Source organism: Pinus tabuliformis, chromosome 8 (assembly GCF_031772625.1).
Source record: "Pinus tabuliformis cultivar Carrire ecotype Pingquan chromosome 8, CPIR1, whole genome shotgun sequence".
NCBI lineage: Eukaryota > Viridiplantae > Streptophyta > Pinopsida > Pinales > Pinaceae > Pinus > Pinus tabuliformis.
The window spans coordinates 1,421,269,312-1,421,290,505 of record NC_142294.1 but is presented as its reverse complement, the minus strand read 5'-3'; positions in this window follow the sequence as shown (position 1 = coordinate 1,421,290,505).

Here is a 21,194-nt window from a genome sequence, read left to right as displayed (position 1 = left end):
AGACCAAATCAGAACCCTCGTAGTCCCACTATTGTAGATGTAACCAATGACCAACCCACTGATAATCAACCATCCACCTCAATCCCCTCCAAGGAGACAGTGGAAGAAACTCCAAATATCACCTTAGAAAATTCACTAAAAAAGACTTCAAATATAGAAAAAGAAGAGCAATATGCTCCAAACCCTGTTGTTAAAATTCCAAACATTCAAACAGAGAAATCCCCTTTGCCTTTCAATTTGGGGGCAGAGGTAGCCAAATTGAAAATCTCGGTTCCCTTAACAAAGCTGATTAAACATGAAACTTACAAATCTCAAATAAGAAAATCCTTAAACTTCGTTGAGAATGAAGACTCTGTTAACCTATTTGATGATCAGCCTGAGCTTATTTTTAGTCTTGATGTTAATGGAAAACCAGTGGAAGGAGGGATACCACCCTTTTACATTAGCCTTAACATTCACGATAAAATCCTACACAATGCTATGCTAGACTCTGGGGCTTCACACAATCTAATGCCTAAATTTGTTATGGAGAAATTGAACTTGGATATCACTAGGCCTTACAAGGACTTGTTTTCATTTGATTCAAGTCAAGTTAAGTGCCTAGGACTAATAAAAGACCTGTGTGTTTCCCTAGTACAATACCCTGCTAAGACCATTCTTATGGACATAGTTGTTGCTGATATACCACCTAAATATGGCATGTTGTTGTCTAGATCATGGGGGGCTAAACTCCAAGGATATTTACAACTTGACATGTCATATGCCACAATTTCAGTCTTTGGACATCCTAAAAAACTGTACAGAGAGACCGTGATGAAATATGTAGTTAGTAGCCAGGCTAGGCCTCAAAACTTTCCTATATATTCCATACATTCTGACATCAATTATTTCATTTTGTACAATGTTGAACCAAACCAAGAAAATACTTCAAACAACATTATTTCAAAACCAAAAGAAATTGTAGTTGCAACCGAAAATCAAATCATCCAAATTCAAGAGTTTTCAGATAAAAAAGATGATCAAGATACCTTAATCAAAGAAGATTTTTCTCCCCCAAACAATAATAATTATGAATATGAAATACAATGGCATCTTGAATTTGATGGGTCAGTAAACAAACTAGATGTAGGAGCAGGAGTGTGATTTACAATTTAGAGAATGATCACTCAAAGGGCCATGCTTACAGGTTAAACATCAAATGCATGAACAACATGGCTGAGTATGAAGTACTTCTTTTAGGTCTCAAATTGGTTAAAAGGTTAGGAGCCATAAGAGTTTCTATTATGGGAGATTCTGAGTTGGTTATAAAACAAATCAATTTTGTATATATGACTAGAGATCGTAGGTTAGGTTTTTATAGAGGAACAGCTGTAGAAATATTGAACACTTTTTTAGAAACTAAGCTTGCAGTCATTCCAAGGAAACACAATATGCAAGCTCATAGTTTAGCGATGTTTGCCAGCACTTGTAAGTTACCATTTCAACCTAACCATGAGTACACTAGCACAGACCTGCTATCCCTGAAAACTTAAAAAACTGGCAATTATTCACTAATGACCAACAAATAAACAATTTTCTAACTTTAGGGGAAGAATTTGTAAATATCAACATAGATAATGACATAACATTAGATCTTGATTTTACAGATAAAGTAGAAATTAACAAATTAGAAGATGAAGAGACAGATAGATTCCATCCCACAAAGTTTACAAAATCAGATATTCAAAACCTAAAGCAAGTTGAAATTGATGAGATAATTGAAGAAGACTCTGAAATCATCAATCTCAAAGACAACTTTTTTCCCAAAGGATTAACTCCTTTGGAAGACTTATTTGATTCAAATGATGTCCCTAGAAAACTGAAAATGGAACCCTTAAAATATGACATAGAGGAGTGTAATATAGGCTGTGAGGAAAATCCTAAATTGATAAAAATTTCAAAATCCTCACCTCCTACTGAAAAAGAAAAATACATAGAACTGCTAAAGGAATTCCAAGATATCTTTGCTTGGAGTTATGAGGACCTCAAGTCCTATGACACCAGCATAATACAACACATTATCCCCCTAAAAGAAAACCAGAAAACTTTTAGACAGAAGCTTAGAAGGATTAATCATATTCTATTGCCTTCTATTGAAAAGGAAATCAAAAGAATGTACAAAGCCAAGATCATAGTACCAATTAGACTCTCTGATTGGGTTTTAAATTTGGTGCCCACAAGAAAGAAAACTGGTGAGATTAGACTGTGTGTTGACCCTAGGAATCTCAATAAAGTTTCACTCAAAGACAACTACCCTCTCCCTAAAATGGATCACATATTACAGAGGGTGGTAGGTTCAACCAGGATCTCATTACTAGATGGGTTTTCTGGTTACAACCAGATTTTAGTCCACCCAGATGACCAGGCAAAAACTACATTCATTACTCCTTGGGGCACATTCATGTATGTGAAGATGCCTTTTGGGTTAAAGAATGCAGGGGCCACCTTTCAGAGAGCTATGGATATAGCTTTTTCTAAGGAAATCCATGACTTTCTAGTAATATACTTAGATGATATCACTGTATTCTCTAAATCTGATAAACAACACCTAGATCATCTAAGGCAGGTCTTCATCAAGTGTAGAAAGTATGGAATTTCTTTGAATCCTAAAAAATCTTTATTTGGGTTGGAAGAGGGAAAACTATTATGCCACATAATCTCTAAATATGGTATCCAAATAGATCCTACAAGAATTGAAGCCATCTTACAAATACAACATCCCAGGAGCATCAGAGAACTACAAGCCTTTTTAGGTAAAATAAACTTTCTTAGAAGATTTATTTCTAACTTAGCAGAACTAATTAGATTATTAAATAACATGTTGAAAAAAGATTTGACTATTAAGTGGACAGTTGAGGCTAAAAGGTCTTTTGAAGATATTAAGCTAGCCTTGACACAAACACCATTTTTGATCAGTCCAAAGTTCAATAGGGATTTCATTGTATTTTCTTTTGCCTCAAAACACACAATTGTTGTAGTCCTACCGTAGAAGAATTATCAGGGTTTTGAACAACCTATTGCCTTCTTTAGCAAAGCCCTGAGGGATGCACCTTTAAACTATAATATAATGGAAAAGCAAGCTTTTGCTCTAGTCAAAGCTATCAAATATTTTAGAGTTTACATCTTATATTCTCATGTATTAGCTTATGTTCCCAATGTTGTAGTCAAAGACATCCTAACTTAAGATGGTCCAAATGAAAAGAGAGGGAAGTGGATAGCTACTATATTAGAATATGACCTAGAAATCAAACCTACAAAGTTAATCAAAGGCCAAGGTTTAGCCAAACTCGTGGCTGAATCAAACTATCAGGCCTTAGATATAAATTTTATTGCAAAAATGGATAATGAAGAGGAGATGGCGACTCCACCAATCAGTGAGGTCTTTATTGAATCACCATGGTATGCTGATATTATATATGTTTTACAAAATCTACAAGCTCCTCCTGAATTATCCAGGACTAAAAGTAGGTTCTCAAAAATGAAATCTTTAAAATTCTACATAATTGACAATGCTCTATTTTGGAGGAATCATGAAGGTATCCCTCTTAACTATTTATTAAAAGAAGAATCTGACAAGATATTACAGGAGTTTCATGCAGGTGACTGTGGGGGACATCTTTCCTGAAAAACCATAGCTGACAAGATTTTAAGAGCCAGTTTTTATTGGCCCACTCTATTTTCTGATGTAAAGAAATTTATAACCTCATGTCATAAATATCAGATATTTGAAGGAAAGAAAAAACTTTTACCCTTACCTTTGAAGCCAATATCTGCTGAAGCACCTTTTTAACAATGGGGTTTAAACTTCATTGGTGAAATCCACCCACCTTCCTCCGCCCAACATAAATGGATTCCCACTGCTACAGATTACTTTATCAAATGGATAGAAGTCATACCATCAAGGCAAGCCATTGGTGTTGTTATAATAACCTTCCTTGAATCCAACATCCTATCTAGATTTGGGTGCCCAACCAAGATCATCACTGATAATGCAGCAACCTTCAAATCTAAGAGAATGATTGATTTCTGTAATAAGTATCATATAACCCTAGGTCACTCTACAGTTTATTACCCACAAGGGAATGGACTAGCAGAGTCTTCCAACAAAATTTTAGTGAATATCATCAAAAAAATTGTTGGAGGATAATAAGAAAACATGGAACAAGAAGCTAGTAAATTACTTGTGGGTAGATAGGCTAACCACAAAGAAATCCATTGGTACAAGTCCTTATCAATTAGTTTATGGAATGGAGGTTGTTTTCCCATCTTCCTTGGGAACACCAGTGATGAAACTACTCCAAGAGGTGCAGGTTGAGCCAAATGATATTCAAAGGAGAATCAACCAGACAATTCACTTACAGTAGATCAGGGAAGAAGTGTACATCAAATCCCAAGTTTTGCAAGAAAGGATCAAGAAAGCTTTTGACAAAAGGACTAAAGCAGAAGATTTTTACCTAGGAGACAAAGTTTTGAAATGGGATTCAAGAAGAGAGGATAAAGGTAAACATGGGAAGTTTGACTTCCTATGGAAAGGGCCATATATCATTTATGCTTTTAGGGGTAATAATGCTTTTTTCCTCAAAGAATTGGATGGCACAAAAGCAGAAGGAGGACCAGTTAATGGTCGAATGCTTAAACACTACATAGAACCTAGTTACTGATTTCACTAATCACTTGTACATATTCTATTTTTCAAAAGTTAAGAGTTGATTGGATAGTGAATTTTTGGATTTGAAGCCCGAAGAGGAGGCCCTAAGCTTCAAAGGTTTTAATGTCATAAATAGAAATAGGGCAAAAAAGTGAAAGGGAAAAAGTTGCAAAATAACATCACAGCAATTCAGAAGGCCATTGATCTACAAGTTCTTGACATTTGACCAGGAAATTCCATCCCCAAGTGGAGCCACTGTTAGGTTCCTATACCAATAGGATTCATAATTTTTGAATGGCTGAGATTAAACCTGTAATATATACATACCTTTGCTTTTTGAAAATGTTTTCCATATTCAAAAATTAAAAAATGTAAAGAGGGTATGTCCTAAAAGAAAAATCAAAGGACAAAAAGAATAAAAAGGTCAAAAAAGATTAAAAAAAAAAACAAAAAATATGAACCCCAAGAAAAAGAAAGACCATGAAAGTGTGCAAGTCAAAATGCCACTACTATTTACTTTTTGTACAAAATAAATGATTGTGTGCAGTTTGTAACCTATGCCACAATCCATGATAGTCAAAATGTTTAAACTTGACTATTTCATGCTTTAAATTTCATGCTTATAGATAGAGAATAAAATCTGACCAAACTGTTTAATCTTGGCAGATAAGTAGATTAGTTAGAGTGAATAAAAGGAGCTCAACTGTTTAATCTGAGCCCTTGGATGTAATAAGGTTAGACTTAGTTAGATTACTATTGTAAAATAAAAGAAGAATGTTTTGATAATTGTTTTTCAGCTTAAGTGCACCCTAATAAAGAGAAGTAAAAATGGTAGGGTGAGTAGATGGGTAATTAGAAGAAAGGTTGTAGAATTGTAATGATTGTTAGACAAAAGCATATTTATCATCCTCATCATGAAATTTCTAAGTATGGATGAGAAATTGGATTGGCATCAAGGTCACAAAGTCAATTGATTAATTTCCCTTACTCATTACACCTTTCACTTAACTAATTTCCAATAAAAAGTCTTAAGTACCCAAAATCTTAAGTCAAAGGGGCTCAGAGCATTTCTCTGACTTCTGGAGGGACCGGACCCTCGGCCCAATGAATTATAGGTCCTAAGTACTAAAAATCCCCTCATAAACATTCACCCCTTTCAATTCACTCATATTCCCAAACAAATCTCTCTTCCTAAGAAAAAACACCATTTTCCTAAGGAAAAGTCATTCTTCCCTAATAAACCCCTTTTTTCTAAAGACAAAACCTTATTATCCTAGGAAAAGTGATCACCCCCATGAAAGAGACCCCTTTTCTCAAAAAACCCAAAAATAGTTTTAGCCTAAGTATAATGTGTTTATGACAAGGTAAATGAATGAAATACATTACACTTAGCGCTTTTTCATTCTTCACTATTATCATATTAATTTCTAACGTTTATATGTATTAATTCCCGAAAAAAAGCAATATAACCCTTTCTCATATGTTATAAAAAAATCCTTAATATTAATACCCCTCCCCAAAAGTTTGAAATATAAAATTTTTAATAACCCGGACCCGACTAATGAGTTAATTAATAGATCAGTGATTAATTAATAATCAAAACACTCCACCAATCAGATCAATCCTGACGCCCTAAACCCGTCGTGCTTAATCATTGGTCAGGCCCCTGCATTTGCTTTCGTACAAAATCCCCACCCCAATCACTATGCAATCTCTCCCCATCCAATCCAATGGTTAATAACCATATCAGGTGACCCCAACACCTGAACTTTAACCGCCCGAAAAGGGCTATTTTCCTTTGGGCCCCGATGCTACGTGGCACCCGATGAGTGGGATCAGGCGGCCTCCCCCCGAAACCACCCAACCCACAAAAGCAGTGTGAAACAAACCCGCTTACGGCCTCCCACTAAATGACAAAGCATCACGTCATCCTGCTAAAAGCCAAAAGTACTTTTCCCCATATGCCCACCAAAGGTTGACTTTGTGAATAAAACCAAAGAAACCTCATTATTCTTTTTTATCATGAAAGGAACTCTCCAGACCTCCATGCAAGCGACTGACGACGTCCAACCGCCAACCTGCAGAAGCCACTAAACTCCCAGTCAACCCTCCAATTCACGTAGACCTTCTGCAACCCTGCACAGTCACTTGTGGACCAGTTCAGAGCCAAAAATCCCTGAAATTCTAGGTATTTATCTAAATTCACCAGAAACCCTGTCTCATTCTTGAACCTGTTACTTTATTTCTTGTAAATTATTAAGGAATTAAGTAAAAGAACTACACTGTGACCCCAAATTGCTCTGTATTTAAACCAAATTGCCCCAATTGACTGAAAAAACCTTTTCCCCATTCTTAAATTCACAAGAACTAATAATGGCCACTCCAATTGCTATGGATGTTCGACCAGTTTCAACTCCTCACCAGGATTTAGACCATCTCCCTCTAGTAGATAAAGACTTCCAAATCAAGGACATTATTTTCCTTGAATCCCCTATCAAACTGTACTACAGATACAAGGACCAATACCTAAACCAAGCTGATAAAATAGGTCTTTGGGAGTCTAATTTGCCCAAGTATCAATTCCCTGAGGTGCACATTTTCCCTGAAATCATTCATTATTGCCATGCAAACTACATTCCCAGTCAAAGAGCAGTGATGTCCCCTGACCAAACCATACTTTTCACCATCACTGCCAAGTCAGTCAATGAAATGCTGCAACTACAACCAGGGCAGAACTTAACCCCTATTTCCATTGGAGACCTACTAGACCAATTTCCCAAGCTTACCACTGCCAAGATTGCTGAAATGCTTCAGACCTTCATCAGGGAGGGAAAGCATGTCCCAACAGAACCTCCTCCATATGTGGCTACCATATTTTCCCCATTTGGTCAGGATATAGTAGCAATGATCTCTTGTGTTTTAGGCTATACCACCAGTGAGCATATAGATGAAATCATTTTAGCCTACATGTCCATTTTTACTCTAGGTCAGCCCCCTATTGTCATGTATGATTATGCCAAGTTCATTGCTAATAAAATGCATGATCAATTCTTGAGAATGAACAAGGAAAGAGTATTCAAGTATTCCTCAGTTTTGTACCACCTTTTCTTATATTATCAAGCTGATAAATTCCCATTTACTCTTCAAAAACTTGATACCAGAGGCCACCCCAGGTCAGTAGTTTTCTGGACTCCTCTTATCCACAAATTTGAATCACCATATCCATACACAGACTTCATAGAACTTTTTCTATATCCAATTGTGACCATGCTGCTAGGAGGTCCTCCTCCAAGAATCAATTCAGACATCAAGAGTATCCTACAGTTGTCAAAACAACACAAAGTGGGAGATTGGTACTTATACCAAATTCACAAAAAAATTAGGATCTATGGCTGTGAGTTAGCACCATACAAGTTACCCAGATACCTCCCAATGAGGTTATTTGCTCTAGGATACTACAGGAAGATAATCAATTCAGATGAGGTACATTTTGGTAAAGCCAAAAAGAAGGCCCAGCTCATAATCAAAGATCAACTAGGCCCCTTTGTATGTAATAACAGAGAAGCTGGAAGAGAAGCAAAAGAAATCCTTCAGAGACAAACTAAAACAAAGCTTCATGTGGAAATATGATCCTGGTGACTTCATCTGCAATAGAAGACAGAAAAATAAGATGACTCCCTTCATTCACCACCAAATCTATGAAATAAAGAGATATGCAAATCAATTGGAATGGGTGGAGAATACTCCAGTGGACAGAGATAGTATTGAAGTTTGTTACACTAAAATTTGTCACCATGACTATTTGCAGTTAGTATGGCTCCATCAACTGTCATACTATCCTCCTTGGCAAGTCTTATACCTCTGCTCTTCATGTCAAACTCCAAGAAAGAGAGAAAGTCCTTAAAAAGTCAAATAACTCTGGGTACGCAGTTTCTCTTAGCCTTACCTGCGTGTACGCACCTCAAGTTCACATTCCATGCGTACTTGTACGCTCTGTCTGTAAAGGGGTGGATGTGTGCTCCTGTAAAGGTCAAAAGGCGCGAGTTTTACTTCAAAAAAGTTACTTGTGGTCGATTCTAGAGCATTCTAGAAGTTTGTTTGACGTGTATTGAGCGCCTCCAGATGGTTCATGTATCCCTATGAAAGAGGAACTTATCCCATCAAGAGGGGAGCTATCCCATTCAAAGAGGGGCTTATCCCATTGATGGTGGACCTGATTAACTTCCTCTAAAGCACTATAAATACAGGCATTGGGCCAGAGGGAGGAGAGGTTGAAAGTTGAACATTCCTAAGGGTAGATGCTGCTGGAATTAGGACTCCCTTATAGAGCTTGAGAGGAGAGATTCCCATCCTTTCTTAGCTTCATTTGGAAGTGGGTGAGCTGATCAAAGTAAAGGAGAACTCTTGTTGGACCCTGGGAGGGACCTACACAACACCAAGGCTCAGGTTGTAATGGTTTCTTTTGTTTCCACTTAATACAATTAAGCTCATTTTTCTCAACATATTGTTATACGTGATTTGTTTCATATACTCCTTGGTCTGTATGATGAATATGTTTTATTTTATGAGTTATTCAGGTGCTATGTAATCTTTTGTTTGTTAGTGAATGCAGGTTTCGAAGAGAAGGAGGAGCTCATCCGGATCGGCGAGGCTGGACTACTACAAAGCGTTGGACTAAAGGTATGTTATAAACACCTGATTACTTGTATTCTAAATGCATATTTAGAGAAAGGTAGTGTTTAATTGTCTTGTCGCTAGAAAGCCTTAGCTTCTAGGGAGGTCGGTTTTGTCCGCAAAATTGACTCTTTCCGCATGACAAAATGGCGACTCCGCTGGGGAATCCATGGATTTGATTGATTTCTCTTTTGATTGATACTTTGATTTGAGAAAAGTCGATTTCTTTCTGGTTTTTGACTGATTGACTGTGAATTTGGGTGGAATAGCTTAGGGTTAAGTTAGTTTTTATTTTTCTTGGTTTTGCTAGCAGTACGCACCCTCTGCGTTAAGCACAGTGCGTACCTGTACGCACTTTGGCTTTGTACACAGAGCGTGGCCGCACCTGTGCAAACAGGCTGCCTGCGTACCCTGTCAAAACTTTAGAAAATTTCAATTTTTTCTTTTTTACCTCTTAGATTTTGTTTATAGCTTTTTTGTTGCTGCCCAGATCCACTGGTTACCTGTCAAAAGTTTTCATCTAGGCTTGTTTCATTGGCATTCCTGCTCTCAGCTTTTATCAATTGGATGTTTTGAGTCTCTTTCTTGAGAAATTCTTGATTTGATTTCCTTTGGTCATTACTTGGAGGTTTCTCTCAGCCTTTTCACAATTTTGCATCTTTTTGCTTTTGTTTTTGCAAAAACAATTCCCCCTCATTCGCCAGGGGGGGCTAAATTGTGTATGAGTGTTAATCGCCTTTGAGTGTTTTTATTTTTTGATCTTTGGAACTCTCACCCAATTTTCTCGACTTGCACTTGATTGATTCTTAGATTACATTAGAATCATCTTGTGTTTGAGAATTCTCCTGCATAGATCACATTTGCATAATTAGAATTCTCATTTTCAGAATATGAATGAAAAATGTGCATAGATTACATTTGCATACTTTTCAAGTGAATTGTGCTTAGATTACCATTGCATAGTTTACATTCTGAAAAATCAATCGTAGATTTAGATCAGCTTTCTTTGATTTGAATTTACACAAAAATAAAAATAAAAAATGGTTTGGAATTGATTTGCATTAGTTTTTTTTTTTTATAAAATTAGTGCATTAGAGAATTTGTTATATTTTCTCTTAGTGATCAATTTTTTGCATTGTCAGAAGTGAATGGAAACTCTCTCCTTACTTTAATTAGGATTCATCGAATTGAAAGGATTGCATTATCATTTCATTCAGTTGAGTCGGGTCATAACACCATTGGTTTCGTATCCATTTACCCATTTGAGTAAAAACAGCCTTAATAACACAGCGCTTAATTAAAATTCATCTAGTAATTTTTACATTTCTAGGGCTCTGAAACACCAATATAGATCAGGCTAGTGTCTTGGAGTAGGAGAGTAATTAACTCTCCAAGACAGCAAAACCAAACAAGTAGCTCATCTTGTGGTAGGATAAATCCAATAGTTACATTTATGCTCTGGGAAAGCTCCTCTTAAAGGAGAAGCACGAGATCGTGTCCGAACCAGTGAGGGGATCAATCCTCCTTCATTGGGAATGATGCCAGATACGCACGTACTACAAATGGTAAACCTCGGATTAACCATTGTCGAGGAGCCTGGGGTCACTTGTCGATAAACCTTGGATTATTGTCAAGGAGCCGGCAAGGGGATTGAGCTTGTTACTTTGCCCTTGCGTGCTATCGGATCGTAGACTGTTCCCCCAGGTATATTTGTTGCTGTTGGTGACCTTAGTGACCATTATCTTTAGGGTTCTACCCAAGGTGATGGTGGAGGGAAGATCCCACTGTACCTGGAGCAGACGTCGGCTAGACTCACTTGGATTTTCTGGGGGGTTCACTTCACTCGAGACGGTTAAAGTGGAGGAACTTGGTCCAGTCTATTCATTAAGCAGGTTGCCGGGGTAACTGTTCCACCCGCCACTTCTGTACTGAATTCTGCGATGTTGGATTTCATCACCAACTAGTGTTTTCGGTCTGGAAGGCTACTGTTTGTGTGTGGTTTGACTCCTAGATTTGATAGCGCGTGTTAATTTGTTTGTTTTTACTTTTAGAGACCATAGGTGTGAAATGTGAATTTTAATTGTTAGGTGTGAATTGTGAATTGTTAATTTTAGTTATAAATTGTTAATAAAATTCACTGAAGTTGAATATAATGGCAAATGTTCCGGAATTTACCAACCTAGGAACCCCTCCTAACGAGAATCCTAGTACTTTTCCTTACTTTGGAAATGTTGGTCCTCCTTATATGGCTACTTTGTCATTACCTGGATTTACAATAGGTTTACCGATATGGTTATTTTCAACTTCGTTGGCCCAAAATACTCCAATTGTTCCACCTCAACCGAATGCTTCACCTCAACAGAGTTCACCATCTCAACATCACCAACCTTCTGTTGACCCTTTACCTTCTTCGCCTAATTTTTCTTCCTCCATTTCCTCCTCTTCACTTGGTAAAAGCCTTGATGCTAGTAACCAGGTGTCTAAGAAGAAGAAGAAAGGGAAGAAGAAGAAGAAGAAGCAAGATAAGAAAGAAGTCAACCAACCAACCGTGGTTGAAGTGTCAATTGTGTTGAGGAAAACTCCGACATGCATCGTAAACCCAAATACCCTTGTAGGCTTTGTAAGGGTGACCACTTCCTTGTCAATTGTCCTGGTATTCCAAAGGTCTTGGAAGTATGGTCAGAAAAATCTCATCAACTTTCCTTTGATCCATCAACCAATGATAGTCAGGTTCCTGGGAAAAAGGGTAAAGTTAGGTTTCCTTGTAAGTTATGCAAAGGGAGTCATCAAACTCACATTTTCCCTCACATGGATGAAGCCTCAAAATTGTTGGAAAACCTTACTGTTCCACAGCAAGAATTTCCAACTGGTTACCGTAAACTTTCTCCCAACCTACCGTCAACTGACGGAGTGATTGACCTAATTTCAAGTTCAGTCGATCACACTCTTTCATTAGAGAGTGAAACTCATGTCACTCAGGTTGATGATCCATTAGTTGATCAAGTGGTCGATTCAATTTCACATTCGGTCGATCCCACTTTCCCTTTAGAGAGTGAACTTCATACCGCTCAGGTTCTTCTTGTTACATCAGATTCTTCTACGTCGGGGGGCATTTCACCTGTTCATACAGAACCCCCTCCAAGTACTGAGGTCTTTTCCTTTGATTGGAATAGACTGACAGAACCTCGTCTTCCTTCCTCCATCCCTTTCCAAATCATTGTCAAGGCTGGTGGTAGGGACATACATCGTACTCAAGTAGATGAAGGTGCTTCTGTTAGTATTTTATCCTCAACTGTTTGGAAAGCTTTGGGTTCCCCTCAACTTGCACCTATTACGCAGAATCTGAAAGCTTTTAACAGAACCATTAGTGAACCTTTAGGGATCCTTCCTAAGTTTTCTATTACCTTGGAAGGTAAAACTGTCTGTATTGATCTTATGGTAGTTCGAGGTCCCTTGGATTTCAATTTACTCCTTGGACGAGACTATGTTTATGCAATGAAAGCTGTCGTATCGACACTCTTTCGCGTGATGTATTTCCCTCACAATGGTAGTATTGTGACTGTAGACCAGCTTTCATTCCCTAGTCTTGTTTCAACTACCAATACTATGACACCCCTAAATTTTCCTGATTCTAAAGTGGTATCTACCCTGCCACGGGTTAATTATGTGGCAACTGGTCCCATGTTTTCAGTTACCGATGTAAGTGAGCCTCTCATTGTTTGCTCATCTTCCTTTGATTTAGATCTGGTAATTAACATGGAAAACTCTATGGGATTACTTGAACACGATGTTCTTATCCCTTTTGAGTCCCTTGACATGTATTCCTTCCAGAGAAGTATTCTTCCTTCTGATGAAGACCTCTCGGAAGCCATGATCAAGGTGTGTCCATTGACATGTCTTTCCTCCAGTTGGAAGCCATGATCAGAGGGTGTGAGGAAAGTTCCTTTTACTGTGTCAACCTCGTTAAAAAATGAATCAGTGTGAGTGAGGAAAGTTCCTTTTACTGTGTCAACCTCGTTAAAAAATGAATCAATGTGAGTGAGGAAAGTTCCTTTTACTGTGTCAACCTCGTTAAAAAATGAATCAGTGTGAGTGAGGAATGTTCCTTTTACTGTGTCAACCTCGTTAAAAAATGAATCAGTGTGTACGAGGAAAGTTCCTTTTACTGTGTCAACCCCATTAAAAAATGAATCAGTTGGTCAGAGGATAGTTCTTTTTACTGAGTCAACCTCGTTAAAAAATGAATCAAGGATTTTAGAGCATAGTTCCTTGTCTTGTGTCAAGCTCGTTAAAAAATGAATCAAGGTTTTTAGAGTAAAGTTTTTGTTAGGTAGATTGTAGAGAGTAGTTATGAGCATAGTTCCTTGTCTTGTGTCAAGCTCGTTAAAAAATGAATCAAGGATTTTAGAGCATAGTTCCTTGTCTTGTGTCAAGCTCGTTAAAAAATGAATCAAGGTTATGAGCATAGTTCCTTGTCTTGTGTCAAGCTCGTTAAAAAATGAATCAAGGTTTTTTAGTGTATAGTTCCTTGTTAGGTAGATTGTAGAGAGTAGTTATGAGCATAGTTCCTTATCTTGTGTCAAGCTCGTTTAAAAAATGAAGCAAGGGTTTGAGGATAGTTCTTTTCCTGTGTCAACCTCACTAAAAAATGAAACAACTCCCACGAGTCTTTCCAAGATTTCGAACGTAAAACTTCATTTCATCCACCTGGTTGAATGCAATGAAGCTTGGGGGGCATGTACCTCGATTTGCGTCGTTATGTTGGGGCCATGTGAACTTATAACAAGCATAGTTTTTCGTTTCAAGCTTGCGTAAACATGAAACTGGATCCAAGCATAGTTCTTTTCCTGTGTCAAGCTCATTAAAAAATGAAACAAATCCTCCTCTAATTGAGTCGAGAGTTTGACTAGATCTCATAAATGTTAAGTATTTAGGTTAGTTATTTCAGTGTTTTTGCATAATTTTCTTACAGTTTTAGGTCGAGTCTTTCAAACGATCTCGTACATGAACCTTCATTCCATCCAGCTTGTACTTAGTTGAATGAAATGAAGCTGGGGGGCATGCGCTCTAGCAGTTACGCTTAGGGGGCATCAAGCACAGTTTTCTCTCTATTTCAAGCTTGTGTAAAAATGAAACTACTTTGAAGCATAGTTTTTCTCTATTTCAAGCTTTTGTAAAAATGAAACCTATCTCGAGTCAATTTCAGTTATTTTCAAGACTCGTTAAACTCATGAAAATCCCGAGATTATTTTGCTATCTGTCGTTCTCGTAAAACAAATGAAAATGCCGAGTTCTTTCCGTCTTTTCCTGCTCGTAAATTAAGTTGAAAGTCGGCCATATGAGTACATTTTTTATCATTTTTTCGAACTCATTAAAACTTACGAAAAAGTGAAAACCATGAGTACATTTTTATCATTTTTTCGAACTCGTTAAAACTTACGAAAAAGTGAAACCTTGGAGTTCTCTTTTAAGCCCTTTTCAGACTCTCAAAATATGAAAAGATCGCCGAGCGTTTCTTTTACACTCGTTAAAACGGAATTAAAAGACGGTCCCCTTATAGCCCTTTTCTGACCGTAAAAAACAAGAAAAGATTGCCGGATTTTTGTCGTTTCAAATTCGATACTGGAAATAAAACGACGTGTCCTTGATCGCTTTTTACTTTTCAGGTCAAAGACACTAATCATGAAAGTACTCCTTGGTCATAAAAGATCAAGCAGTTCTCTCAAGTATTATTTTATACTTTTTTGGGCTTGGGAGACACAAATTTACGAAAAAGTTCAACCCTGGAGTCTTCTTAAGTTTTTCAGACTCTCTAAAATTGAAAAACGGCGAGTTTCTCCTATACTGGACTCGTTAAAATTTCACAGTAAAGGACCTGTTCGATTACAAACAGGAACGAACCACTCCTTCTTAGGGTTCGAATCTAAACTAAGTTGGACTCATCCGAAGGATGAGCTTATAATCAAGCATATGTTATCCTCCTCAAGCTTGTAAAAAATAAAGAGGTACTTGCCAGAAATGGTGGGGGAAAAGAGAGAAAAATGAGCCTATTTTTTATCCTTTGTCTCAGAAGAAGCCTTATCACCACTCTTGAACACGACACTTTTCATTCACCTGGGTTGGGAAATCCTTTGCCTAACAGTTGATCAAACCACATTGAAAATCTTCAACCGGTTCCGGGTATTAACTTTGGGTCAATTGTCACCAAACCATCTGTCGTGTCGTTATGTGTTCAAGAGGTCACTGCAAATAAACCATTCATCTGCAAAATACCCGTCATCCATCTCGACCATCCCTGAGTCAGTCCTTACAGCTACATTTCTTCAACTTGATCTATGATTTCGTGTTGTGGGCTTGCCTGCAACGGGTCGCTTTCTATCGACATCAGCACATTATCTAGAAAGATGACCTAGAAATCGTCAGTACCTTGAAATCTGCATGCATCAATGGCAGGTTTCTCGCCTTTGACGACGGTTTACATCATTGACTTTAGATCGAAGGATTCCGTGAAATGTTCGACATCAACTCATTCATTCACATCCCATGGATTGTGCTGGGCACTTTGAGAACCATTGACATCACTGGTGGTCTCTCTCACAATTGTTAACAGTTTACATCATCGACTGGTAATCAAGTGGTTTCTACCATGTTCGACATCAACTCATTTATTCGCATGGATAGAATCGTACCTTTTCGGGAAGTAGAAATGAAGACCCTGGATCTAGTTTCCACCATCCAGGCTGCGAGGAGTTTTGTATTCATTGTGCAGTAGACTAATCATAAACAGATGGCTGCGTCCATACTGTGTCTACAAGAGTCTATGATTATGATGTATTGCGAAATCATTCCTATATCTGAGCAGTAATTAGTTTGTTAGTTAAAGTTTTCAATCTGAGTATGGGAATGCCTACCTCAGCGATGATATGATCTTATATATGTATTTTGTGTTGAATATTTGCAGGTTCCGACTGGGCTCTCCATAAGATAATCCTTGAAATGATAAAGTACTTCACCCTTCCTAGATGATATGAAACCCTAAACTACTACAGGCTTCGCACTTTAGGGGGCAATCTGTTACACTAAAATTTGTCACCATGACTATTTGCAGTTAGTATGGCTCCATCAACTGTCATACTATCCTCCTTGGCAAGTCTTATACCTCTGCTCTTCATGTCAAACTCCAAGAAAGAGAGAAAGTCCTTAAAAAGTCAAATAACTCTGGGTACGCAGTTTCTCTTAGCCTTACCTGCGTGTACGCACCTCAAGTTCACATTCCATGCGTACTTGTACGCTCTGTCTGTAAATGGGTGGATGCGTACTCCTGTAAAGGTCAAAAGGCGCGAGTTTTACTTCAAAAAAGTTACTTGTGGTCGATTCTAGAGCATTCTAGAAGTTTGTTTGATGTGTATTGAGCGCCTCCAGATGGTTCATGTATCCCTATGAAAGAGGAACTTATCCCATCAAGAGGGGAGCTATCCCATTCAAAGAGGGGCTTATCCCATTGATGGTGGACCTGATTAACTTCCTCTAAAGCACTATAAATACAGGCATTGAGCCAGAGGGAGGAGAGGTTGAAAGCTGAACATTCCTAAGGGTAGATGCTGCTGGAATTAGGACTCCCTTATAGAGCTTGAGAGGAGAGATTCCCATCCTTTCTTAGCTTCATTTGGAAGTGGGTGAGCTGATCAAAGTAAAGGAGAACTCTTGCTGGACCCTAGGAGGGACCTACACAACACCAAGGCTCAGGTTGTAATGGTTTCTTTTGTTTCCACTTAATACAATTAAGCTCATTTTTCTCAACAGATTGTTATACGTGATTTGTTTCATATACTCCTTGGCCTGTATGATGAATATGTTTTATTTTATGAGTTATTCAGGTGCTATGTAATCTTTTGTTTGTTAGTGAATGCAGGTTTCGAAGAGAAGGAGGAGCTCATCCGGATCGGCGAGGCTGGACTACTACAAAGCGTTGGACTAAAGGTATGTTATAAACACCTAATTACTTGTATTCTAAATGCATATTTAGAGAAAGGTAGTGTTTAATTGTCTTGTTTGTCGCTAGAAAGCCTTAGCTTCTAGGGAGGTCGGTTTTGTCCGCAAAATTGACTCTTTCCGCATGACAAAGTTGTTGTTGAAAATGCACTAATTGATCTAGAGAAAAGGCTTGGTGAAGGTTCTTTCCTACAGGTGCCAGGAGAATCTCAAGCACAAGGAGAATCACAAGCACACAATGAACAACATACAGAAGAAGAGTCCCAGGTGCAAGAAAAGTTAGAACAGCCAGACCTATCAGAGGAATTAGGTCAAACAGGTACACAACAGCCCAATATGAGTACTCCCCCTAACTTGCAAACTCCTATAAATGAGGAAAAAAGCCTCAAAAGGAATAGGGAGGAGGCCACACCTTCACGCAGAGCAACTTCACAAACATATGTCAAAAGACAAAGGTTAAATGTTTTCTCGGAGCATCACAAACGAAATAGTGGAGGCCACAAGCACAGAAAGAGAAGAGAGCAGGCATGCTACTCCCTCTGGAGGAACACAAGAACCTTCCACAACACCTACTCAGATAATGGAAACAAAACAAAGTGTGGAAGTGTCCTCATTCGGGATTCCAGTTGACCAAGACCAGGATATTAGAGAAAAGTACAAGGAAATAAAGGCCAGGAATGAAAGGTTAAAATCCCAAAGTTATGCACAGTACCTCAAAATGGCTCCCACCAACCAAACAAGGCTTATGTCAGCCTTTGATGTGAAAGAAGGCAAAATGCAGATGGCTTTCCTGAAACCCACCACTCAGCAGCACAGATCAGCAGCTGACTACCAGAAGATAGATTTTGAAGTGTTGTCAAAGGACATACATCCTATTGACCAGATTGAATTGCATAAACAAACAGGAGATATGGTATATTCTACTTTGACAATCAAAGTTGTTGCAGCCCACCAGTTACAGAATTCATTTAACAATATAGCAACACAGTTTCAATTAGAGAAGGCCTCCTCACAGGCTAAGGATACCAGAATCAAGTCCTTGGAGAACTTAATCATAGAGTTGGGACATGATCCAAAAGATGTTAAGGCTGCTGAAAAGTTGATAAAGAAGAATAATGATGACATAGCTACTTTGAAGAAGCAACTCAAAATTCCACCATTCCATCATCCACAAACAGCAAAAGTCTTTGAAACAAAAAAAGGACAAGAAGAGCTTATGGACTTGGTACTTAAGCTAAATGACCAGTTGAAAGAAACAGAGAAAGAATTAGACACAGTGATTCAGCCCAAAAGGAGTGAATTGACCACTACCTCCACAGCTTTAATTCCCACAGTAACAACTGCAGTCCCTTCAACATTGGCAGCTTCTTTAGCACCAACAGCTCCACTTGCCACAGCACTTCCAGTCACAACTGAGTCTTGGACAGCAGGTACTTCAACAGAAAAGACAACATAGTTAATGAAAGCCATGGAGGAAATGTCCATCTAGGAAACAGAGCTAAAAAATCTTAACGAGAAAATAGAAAGCCTAGAAACTAACTATAGGCTTGCCCAAATATAGCAAAAAGAAGAAGCACAGAAAGCCCTAAGGATGGCTGAGAAGATTAAATTCCTAGAGAAGGATCTTACATTGCAAAAGCCACTAGGACAGACTAAGGAGATGCTCTGGGCCAATATCATTCTCTGTCAATGACACTTGGCCATCATTTCAAGTAATAGTTGAGCAAACAGAATTGGTGAAAGTGGCCACCGAAGCAATACAAAAGGTAAAGGAATACCTAGGAGACCAGCTTGACGATGCTAATTGACTCATCAATTTCTTGAACAGCAAGAATAGGCATGAACTAAATGAGCTTGGTGTGGAGGACAGAACTGAAACCATCAACTAACTCAAGAAGGTTCTTTCTAAAAGAAACCTTATGCTTAATCTAGAGAAAAAATGCCATAACATGCAGGTTAGTATTGACAGATTCATGGCAAAGCTTCAAATTTTGAGGGATAAAGGCCTTCCCAATCCCATGGTAATCGATGACAAACTTATGATCCAATTGGACTATGTTGACAGATTAAAGAAATTGTCCAAGGAACAGGCAAGCACTTCAGGAGTTAAAGCATTTCCAACAGGGAAAGTATTATATGATACTTTAGAAAATCTATTCTTCCTAGAGCATGAGGTGAAACATCTATTTGTCACCAAGCTTAGATTTTCCCAATACACTGAGGCAGACGAGATATATAGAAGGATGCTCAAGGTAAAGTTACCTGAAGATGAATGGTGGAAAAAAATGGTAGATTTACTATAAATTACCACAATAAATTTAAATGGCAGCGAGATGAAACAGGTAAACAGGGTCAAAGAGTAGTCGGTTAAAGAGTATCATTCAAAGGTTAAAGACAAAGATGAATTCAGCGTATACATATCAGCCATCTTAAAATGGCTCAAGTTCAACTACAACAGCCATCACAACCACAATAAAAGGGACAGCATGATGCAGTTTTTGTTGGCATTATGTTTCTGGTATGGCTATATGTTACAGATGTTGTACTTGATGGCAACTCCCGTGGCAAGGCTCTCAATATGTTGAAAATTAAGAAGTACGCAGGAGATCAGTTCAGAAAGTGCGTACCCGCAGGTACACCGTGAAGGGACCGCGACCTGATACGCAGATAAGCCGTCCAGGAGGTGCGTACCCCAGTGCACACATTTCAAGGCAAAGAAAAGCACACGTGGGGTTTCTTATGTTTAACTAGCCGACGGTATTTGTGTTTCTATGGTTTTGGCTCGTGGTATTGATCCATGATTTTAGGAGGAGCTTGCCTATATAAAGCAAAGGAGATCACTTGGCTAAGTATCTTTTGCAATTGAATATCTTAAGATCTGAAATATTGGGTTATGGTCTTAAAATCTTGATCTATATGAAGTTGGAAGTGAATCTGTGAAGGGTGATCTCTCGAGCGCATGATCAGATCTGGGCATCTGAGCATCTGTGCCACTCTGGTGGACTGCCTATTTGGCCCTAATCAGAAGTACGCAGGTGTTTAACAGGAGAGCGGCGTGGGTACACAGAGCAGAAACAGAAGATCTATGCGGGTAAGCAGAGCAGAAACAGAAGATCTGCATGGGTACGCAGAGAAGAAACAGGAGATCTGCGTGGGTACGCAGAGCAGAAACAGAAGATCTGCGTGGGTACGCAGAGCGACGAAGGTTCAGGTGCGTACGCACAGTAACTGTACGCGGCGCGATAGTATCTCTGGGTGCGTACCTGCAGTAACAGTAAGCAGCGCGGTTGAAGAAACAGTGCTTGGACACGTAGTGCGGCAGAAGGGTCTCTGCGGGTATACGCAGGGGAGCAGAAGGTGAAGTGCGTGCGCATGCAGACCAGAGAAAGAAGAACTGCGTATCTGTCTTAAGACATTTTGTTTGGCTATATTTTTCTGTTGATAAGGTGTTCTGGGTTTGGTTCTATTATTGTTGATCTGGTTACTACAGTTGACTGGGTGATTTTCTTATACTTGATGATCATTTGATGCTTATGGATCCAGTTTGAAAATTTATGAAAAGTGGTCCTTGTAAGAAAAGAAGTAAGGGGTTGTAGCTCCCTTCCAGGAGAGTCTGGAAAATGAGAGAGAGAGTTGTAGCTCTCTGCAGGTTGCAGCCTGCGTACTGGTAAAGGACTGCACCAGTAAAAAACCATTGTAAAAGGAGTTTTTAATTTGAAAGAAGATAGAGACATATTGCAGCAGGTGGTTTTCACCCACATTGGGTTTCCACCTTACATCTTGTGTTCTTTGGTGTGACTATCTGTTCTCTTTGTTCATGCTCATTATTTTATGGTACTGA